General features: G+C 40.1%; 1 long non-coding RNA gene across 1 annotated transcript; it reads right to left on the bottom strand.

The window, feature by feature from the left end:
- Nucleotides 1–4,839: 4,839 nt before the first annotated feature.
- LOC308324198 lies at nucleotides 4,840–7,821 on the bottom strand. Its single transcript, XR_013964897.1, has 3 exons — nucleotides 7,702–7,821; nucleotides 5,583–5,695; nucleotides 4,840–5,217 (listed from the first exon to the last, which is right to left on the bottom strand). It is a non-coding gene; the product is annotated as an uncharacterized lncRNA (long non-coding RNA).
- Between the last annotated feature and the right edge of the window lie 1,522 nt (nucleotides 7,822–9,343).

Genomic DNA, 9,343 nt, shown 5'->3' on the forward strand with positions numbered 1-9,343 from the left:
CACCGTCTTATTCACTCGCTGAGTCTCCGTCTCTGGAGGTCTGAAGACACACAGATCAGGGTGAGACTAGGCCCGTCGCAATTATTACATAATCACAGGCGTGTCACAATTATTACAATAATCGCCTAATCGCAATTATTTGAGCTGATCACAGTTATTTTTGCATAATCATTAACCGCTTGTCCGCTTCCATGTTGAAAGATTTCCATACATTTTCAAACATCTTTCAAAAGCAAGCTACCTGTCGCCGCGGTGCATGGTGAGATGTGTGCAAACCGTGTAGTTTATCAGGAGAAGACTACCAAAGGATGCAACACGCACACACACAGTCAGCGGCGCCAAATTGTATAGAGCACAATTTGTTGTGTTGCAGCGCTAGCTAGAGGAAGCATGCCAGTGGGGTAACGGTGAGAACGGTGGCCTGTGATGCAGGTGTCGCTAAGGTGTGAGGTTAATTCACTAATAAATTCATTATTAATCATGAATGTGTCAAATGGGAAAAAGGGCTCCGTTAAGACCTCCATATGATTATGGTCCATGCCTGTGTGAAAAGTGGGAGTGATTCGTGCAGTTAATGAGATAATTCGCTGTCAGTGACATTCATTCAGACATTCAGAGAATCGCTGAATTATTATAAGGATTACATTATTTGTTCTGCCTGGTGAAACAAGTAAGGCTGTCATTACTCTGAGTAACCACTAGAGGGAAGTGTTGGCCTGAAGGTTTGTAGACAGAGCACAGTTCAACACACATAAAACCCAGAAAAGCATTATTAAAGACTTGTTTACATTGAGGTTAATTTGCATCAGAACATTTAATGACAATACAAAAATAGAAACTGGATTTCTAAAGTTTTAAAGGAGTACAAAGTAATTTCCTGGAGTTAAATTTCCACACTACAAGAACAAGCCAATTTAAAAACAATTTAAAAACATTAATACAATTTAAATTTGCAAACAGTAATTTAATTACAATATTCAACATTCATGTTTGGTGGCATGGCTCTGTTCTGGGAGATTGTCACCATAAATATTAATAAGCCAGGTCATTCTGTATAGAGACCTTGGGGTGAAAACCTGATGTTTTAAGTATGGCTCGACTCCATTTCTACCTGGTCAGGGATATCCCGAGTCGGACCCTCCTCTCGGAGCTAAAGCATTAACTCGCTAATAGTGTTGGGGAAGTTACTTTTAAAAAGTAAGGAATTATAGTTATAGTTACTTATCTAAAAAAGTAATTTGTTACTTTACTTTATATGAAATTATGAAAGTAACTACTTTACTTTACTTTACTTTACTTAAAAAAATTATAATATAAAAAACGATTTAAAAGAAGGTTTTTTGTTCTGTCGCACAGTAAGAGAAAACACAACTCCCTCCTAACATTATGAAATGTAGTGGAACAATAATACAATAAAATAAATTATAATGCAACTTATAGACTATTTGTCCTCACTTTTAACAGTAAGGTCGCACATTTTTGTTTTGCTGGCAGAACTCTTCATATCCTCTCTTTTTCTTGGCCAAATTTTACGAACAGAAAAGGCATAGAGAAATGGGTCTATAACTGAACTGAACAAGGGAAAAATGTAAACCATTTTTGCTGCATCTGTGAATTGTTCCACTTTATGTGTCACATCGGGATGCAATGTATGAAGTAACACTCCCACTATACTTTGCATATTCACTGTCCAGGTATTTTGAAAAAGTTTTTACTGTATTATGTTGACTTTCTTTCTACCGGCGATTACCCCACTAGCGTGTATCTATATGTATGTGTTACAAGGGTTTCTGTGTCTGCGAAGAAATGTGTTACTGTTTACAACAGCCAGTAAGCCCGCCCACCCTGTAGACTGTCTCTGATTGGCTTACCCTGAAATCTGGCCGTACGTTAGCCAACCAATGACCTCTGCTTTTATCACGTTAGGGTGCATCAAGCCATATGGGCTGAGAGGCTAGTATGACGAAACTGTCAACAACACAGAGAGCGCTCTCTAGTCTCTGCACTGCAGTCAGCGGCACAGATCGAGACGCCTGACTGACATAAGTTGACATAATAACGCCATAACGCGGGTGACGCTCGCACAATAACTATAAGGCCGTTATGGAATTGGGAAATGTAAAGCGTTAGGTTACAATTTACTGCAAATAGTAGTTACGTTATGTAACGTAACGGATGTAAGGGCGTTAGTCACAACAGAAAAATGTAAATTGATAAAACATGTATAATGCGCAGCTGAACTCGTCCCTCAGAGTAAACACAACACAGAGAACTCTAAAATAAAATACCTCGTTACGTTGACCGCTATTGTTATTATTATTACCTGTTTGGCCTCTCGTTGTAGAAAACGTCTGTCCTTCCATGGCTCCACACGTCTTTAACAGTTAGCACCGCGATATATAATAACTATTATTGTTATGAATAACAACTAAACACTAACAATACAGTGTATAGTAAAGTACAGTAACTATGTAGGCTATGTAGTAATATATTATACCGGTAGTAGTGTAGCCTACAGTCAGATTCCTGAGTGAGACGAAATGTTTGCACCAGCTGTGTTCAATCAATCAATCAGCTGTGTGTCATGACGGAACGTTTGTTCTGCCTCAGAATGTTATGGTCACATCATGTTTTTACATTTTTAACCTCACGTGATTCAATTTATTATGAATCATGGAATCACTATGCATTATGTTTTATGAGCTTATGACCATGAATGTTAGCTATTTTAGTATTTTTTTATAGTATTAAAGCATTTTAATGACAGCATTTACAAACTTTAAATGAATGTTTGTGAATTAAACTAGTATAATATTAAATTCTATACAACTACAACTAGTAGTTTATATTACTTTATATTACAATGTAGGCATTTATCAGGCATTAATCCATTTATCAGGCTTTATCCAGTGATTTACATTATGCAACAACAACAACACATTGTAATGCATAAAATACATAGCCTAGAAATAGTCAAGGATCTTATTCATAAGCATTAAAAATATAATATGAATTATTCATAATTGTTTCATTTAAATGAATTAATTAATGATAGGTGGACAGACAGACAATGTTGGAACTATGCACAAAAACAAACATCACCCATTTTTTTTTACTTTAACTGTGATGCATTTCACTCCTATGCCATATAAAGTTAGGTGTGAATCCTAGACTCCTTCAAACCCGCTCTCAAAAAGAGCACCTACGGACAGCTGCAATGGACCACTGCAATGTTAACCAGTGTTGTTTTTGGCAACAAATTTTGATTTTAGTTTTAGTCAAAGTCTCTTACTCTCTCAATAGTTTTAATTTAGTTTCAGGCACATTTTAGTCACCTGGAATGTTTTTGTCTAGTTTTAGTTGACTAAATATCATAAGATTTTAGTCGACTAAATCCACAGTTGATTTAGTAGACTAAAATGTACTTTGGTGAGCCGTGATGCCGTCGTAATGACTGATTTTACACTTGCTGAAAATAGCTGATCTACAAGCTCACGTGTTGCGCTGCGACACACGAGTTTGTAGATCTCAGCTATTTTCAGCATGCAATCAAGTGTAAAATGACTTGTACTGGATCTCTTCCTATAGCATTTTAAAGTTTAGTTTTTATCTCTTGACAAAATTGTTAGTATATTTAGTCATCAATTTTAGTAATCATAGCTTAATTTTCATTTAGTTTCCATTTAGTTTTCGTCAGTGAAAAAAGGTAGTCGACGAACATTTTTCGTCTTAGTTTTAGTCAACGAAATCAACACTGATGTAAACAAGTGTTTTTTCTGGTTTTATCGTCGTAGCAGTAGATTTTGTATTGACCTGTATACTTTTGTTTGAAATGTACCTACATACTGTGAAATAAACATTTCAATCAATCAATCATACATGCTGTACCTGTTGATCACAGACGAGGCCTTCTACTGTCCTCTGGCTGGCTGTGTGTAGAACATCTCCTCAGTGTGAACATTCGGCCAAAATAACCGAGCTACAAGCTCTGATAAACATTCAGCCAACACAACAGATCTACAAGCTCACAGTTCAATGCATTATTTGGTACGTGGTCTGCTCTTTCTTCCCTCTATGCTGAAAATAGACGATACACACTTAGGGATGTCAATGGCTAACCGGATAGCCGTTAAAACAAATCTATATACTTCTCGGTTAACTTTAAAGGGTAAGACCACTTTTTTTGAGGTTTGGGTTGTGTAGTTACTTTGCCATGATGCAACTCCAAATGTGGACAAGAAATAAGAAATAACTGCTCCAGTGATTAGAAATTGATAATTCAAAATATGCTCCTCATTGACTTACATTGTAGCTAAAACAGCTCTCAAAGTCACTCTTTTAGTACGTAAACAAACAGAAACAAAGTTGATTCAGACAATATAGAGCATCACCAAAACTCATGCGGTTTTATTTTTTCATAAAAATGTTATCTTCCTGTTGATTTGTCCATTTTATTGGGAAGAAAACCCGGACTGGATCCGTGGATCCGGATCCAGATCTTCAAATAGTAAAATCAACAGGAATCTAACATTTTTATGAAAAAATAAAACCGCATGAGTTTTGGTGATGCTCTATATTGTCTGAATCAACTTTGTTTGTGTTTGTATACGTACTAAAAGAGTGCCTTTGAGAGCTGTTTGAGCTACAATGCAAGTCAATGAGGAGCATATTTTGAATTGTCAATTTCTAATCACTGGAGCAGTATTTTTTTATTTCTTGTCCACATTTGGAGTAGCATCATGGCAAAGTAACTACACAACCCAAACCTCAAAAAAAGTGGTCTTACCCTTTAAAAATAATAAATGTATGTTCCTGATGGTGTTATTTAGTTATGGAGAGATGTCATCATTCTAAACACTCAGGGAGGTGCAAGAGAGATTTCTACGTCCAAGAGAACACTAGATAGATTACATACATTTTGGGTTAAAAGAAAATAAATAAAATCAGCAACCGTTAATTAAGCTATGGGGTAACCGATGGAAAATGATCCGTTAGCGACATCCCTAATCACAACATAGAGCATTAGAACAACGGTCAGGATATTTAAGCGCCATGGATAAAGGCACTATATAAATGCACCATTTACCATTTATTTAACACCACAGAAGAAGACAGCAGGAAGTGAAGTCGGGGTTTCAGACATTTTATCGATTTAGAATTCGTTACCATGTCAAAGGTCGTCAGGGACAGGTGGGTGTGGCCTAGCTTCTTATACACCTGTAAAGGTCAGAGTTCAAAGGTCATCAGGGCCAGATGTATGGAATAAAGCATAACTAAATATAAAGATGTAATGATGTTTTAGGCCGACCAGCTGAAGAGATCACAGATTTGAGGCATTAAGGTTGCTTTTATTACATTTAACTGATACCATTCAGTTAAAGATGCTTCTAAACTTGTATTCTATTGCTAGTTTGATCACTTCAAATTAGAGATGCTCCAATAATCGGCCACTGATCAGCCAATATTCAGCATTTACCCTATCTGGAGAAACCTTTTATACAGATTATTAAAAAACAAATGTGCGTGCGTGTTCATATATTCAAACAGGTATAAGGACTAGTCATTATAATTATCATACATACCACTCCAATATGACAGAAGCACTGACGACTGAGGGTTGATACTCAGAGCTTTCTTGAAGTGAATTTCTGCGAAGTTGAACTTCTCCTGCTTGTAGATCATCCCTAATCCATACCTATAGCGCACGCACACCCATACACGCACGGACGCACAGAGAGAGAGAGACACACACACACACACACACACACACACACACACACACACACACACACACACATTTTAAATGTTTATTTATGTCCACATAATGAAAAGTACAGGAATACCTTGTTACTGTACAAAGGACATAAACACTGCCAGTGCAGTTTGACAGTGGGAGAGCAGCCAGTTACAACGTGCATGGATGGCAAAGCATCGTTACATACAGTACAGCTGACATGTCGGACACAGCGCAGCAGATATAAATCATGGATAAAGGAAACAACGCCTCCTCCAAATTGAGAGGCTTCCTATAATGGCTGAAACTGAGCAATACCTCGCTAACTGCTTGGCTCTCCTTTTGGAAAGGCCGGCCATTTGTAAGCCCCTCAGAACCAACTTATGCACATGCCCTAGGCTGCCAAAGATAAAAACTAAAAGTTTACTGTAGCCTAGCTGTGAGATGGTCTGCATTAGCTGCAGATACTTCAGCACTTTGGTTAGAAAGGCTTCTTCCAGGCTATAGTCAAAGGTACAGCCGACCTTGAGAATGAACACCTCTCTATGGTTTTCATTTACAACAATGACATCAGGGGTGTTAGCTGAAATGTTAGAGAACACAGAATCATCATTACACAGGACACACACACACACACACACACACACACACACACACACACACACACACACACACACACACACACACACACACACACACACACACACACACACACACACACACACACACACACACACACACACACACACACACAAATAGTGTATTCAGTAGGCTATGGCATTTGTGGACATATTTACCAGGCATTGAGAGCCCTGAACTGAGCTCATGCTTCCTTCAATGCATGATGAGTGAGCAGGCCGCTTCTTTTCACCTGACAGCGGGGAGTTCCCCCAGTTGGACGTAGCGTGTGGAAGGAACACGTTATTCCAACCAGTTCCTTTCCCCTCCATCAGGCATCCCGGCTGGCCAGGGGGAGGCAGTACAGAACCCAGGATTACTGCATGTTTTTGAGGGGCGCTAGCCCGTCCTATATACTGCTTTTTGTCCCAACTCGTGTCACATTTGCCATTGACAAAGAAAGGAGAATTTACATCATGTGTGTCTTAATCGACATGTTACGTCATGATGATGTACGATGATAAGAGCGCCCCTCACTTCACATGAGTGTGATTATTTTATTGTGAGGATACCTACCCTAGGGGACACGGGGAGAACATGTGAGGGTACCTACCCTAGGGGACACGGGGAGAACATGTGAGGGTACCTACCCTAGGGGACACGGGGAGAACATGTGAGGGTACCTACCCTAGGAGACACGAGGAGAACATGTGAGGGTACCTACCTTAAGAGACACGGGGAGAACATGTGAGGGTACCTACCCTAGGGGACACGGGGAGAACATGTGAGGGTACCTACCCTAGGGGACACGGGGAGAACATGTGAGGGTACCTACCCTAGGGGACACGGGGAGAACATGTGAGGGTACCTACCCTAGGGGACACGGGGAGAACATGTGAGGGTACCTACCCTAGGAGACACGGGGAGAACATGTGAGGGTACCTACCCTATGGGACACAGGGAGAACATGTGAGGGTACCTACCCTAGGGGACACGGGGAGAACATGTGAGGGTACCTACCCTAGGGGACAGTGTTGTAGAATATTTAGTATTCTGTAGCTTCTGTTTGTCTGTATGCATGTAAGATGCACAGTATACAAAACTTGGGGTCCTGAACAACTGGGCCTGCACACAAAGGGTAAAAATAAAGATAACTATAGGGAATTTTGTACATTTAGTAAGGTTTATACTTCATGATAGTAGGCATACTGACATACTGTAGATACCGTACAGCTAAGTGTACAAAATTCCCTATAGTTATCTTTATTTTTACCCTTTGTGTGCAGGCCCAGTTGTTATTTTAATATACTACAGTGTCTAATGTGGACTCTAATAATAATAATAATTACCAGGCATTGTAGTGTCTACTGTTGACTAATAGCGTTCCTGCAGCAGGATAAGGCTTTGTCCAACTCCTCCGTCAAAACAAACTTGTGTCAGAGCAGAGTGTAGGCGTAGGCAAAGCTGGGGTCCACCTGGGGAGGGAGCCAGAGAGACAATTTAGTCATTCATCAGACGCTCTTAATCCAGAACGATTCACAGTAAGCAACAACAACACATGGTAATACATCACATACATGATGGGCGCGTTCTGAAATGAGCAACAATACAAACTAATAGGCGAGTTAATGCTTTAGCTCCGAGAGGAGGTTCCGTGTCAGGATATCCCTGACGAAATAGTCATCATGAACCATAAGCACCATAAGCAAGCTAAGAACCTAACAGTGAAATATCTATATAATGAAACTATGCATATAAATATAGTGCTATGTCTATTGTCTACATAAAATGCTATCTTAGTTACATAAGTGGAGCCTTTACATGATAGACACTAACAGTTATTAGTGAGATTATAACTAGAGTGAGACAGAAACAGTAATTACTCTAAAACAGTGGTTTTCAACCAGTGGTCCGGGGACCACCAGTGGTCCTTGGGTGGGTTCCAGGTGGTCTCCATGCTAAATGATGGATAGTTGCTAACAAAATGGACTAGATATTTAACTCTTAAGACCATAAAATGAAACCAAATGGACCCGTACGGATCCATTTGGTTTCACTTGATGCTCTCAAGAGTTAAATTGTCAAACATCTGCATCAGTTAATTTACACAATTCTACAGAAAGTCTACACAATTAGAGAATGTAGAATAATTATTTTTATCAACATTTGCCTGTTATCTCTCCTAATGGTACCAACATCAATACTGCATGAACTAAAAAACATGGCGTGGATGCACCTGGGACGTATGCTCATTGATGTGTCCCAAGGTCATCAGGGTTTCTGGTCTCCCAACATCACTCAGGTGACCCAGCCGGGGTGATCAAGTCCCGACTTACGTCCCAGTAGCTACCCTCGATCAGTCCCATTAGGGAAAGACAGGGTCACACAGTCCGCTGCTCCCGAACTACTCACTCTGCCAGGACTGGGAGGTCTGGCGATGGGAGTAACATTTTTATTAATCCCGTGATCGGGACGGGACGGGAATGAAAGTCAACGGGAGCGTGCAGGAGCGGGAATGACATCTATCTAGAATGATAATGATAATTTTCAGCTGGTCGTGGCGCCAACCAAAAGAACAGAAGCACCCAACCAGTGATTATATTGTTGAGACTTGGCAGCCTGGCAGGCATTGATGTGTGCACGTTCTGCCAGATTTACTTTGTGGTTCAACGGTGTCGACTCGTGTGCCGAAAACAGACCATCCACAAGCTCACGGCACATCGCCCAAGCGTTCTGAACTTCAGAAGCATGACACATTTGGGGCGCAACACCGCCTTACGATGCAGCATCTTTTAAGTTAACTTTATTGGCGAGGCGGGTTAGAGCGGGTTAAATAAAGCAATAAAGCATAATGGGATATAACTTGTCCTCCTGCGAGGAAGTTTGGTAATCATGCGCCTACCGTGTTGTGGAGCTGCATGCTCAGCTGGGCTTCATTCACCGACGTTGTCACCTATAAATCCAAAAAGCCGACATTTTCGCATATGAGGG

The sequence above is a fragment of the Protomyctophum bolini genome (assembly GCF_963924005.1).
Source record: "Protomyctophum bolini genome assembly, chromosome: 2".
NCBI lineage: Eukaryota > Metazoa > Chordata > Actinopteri > Myctophiformes > Myctophidae > Protomyctophum > Protomyctophum bolini.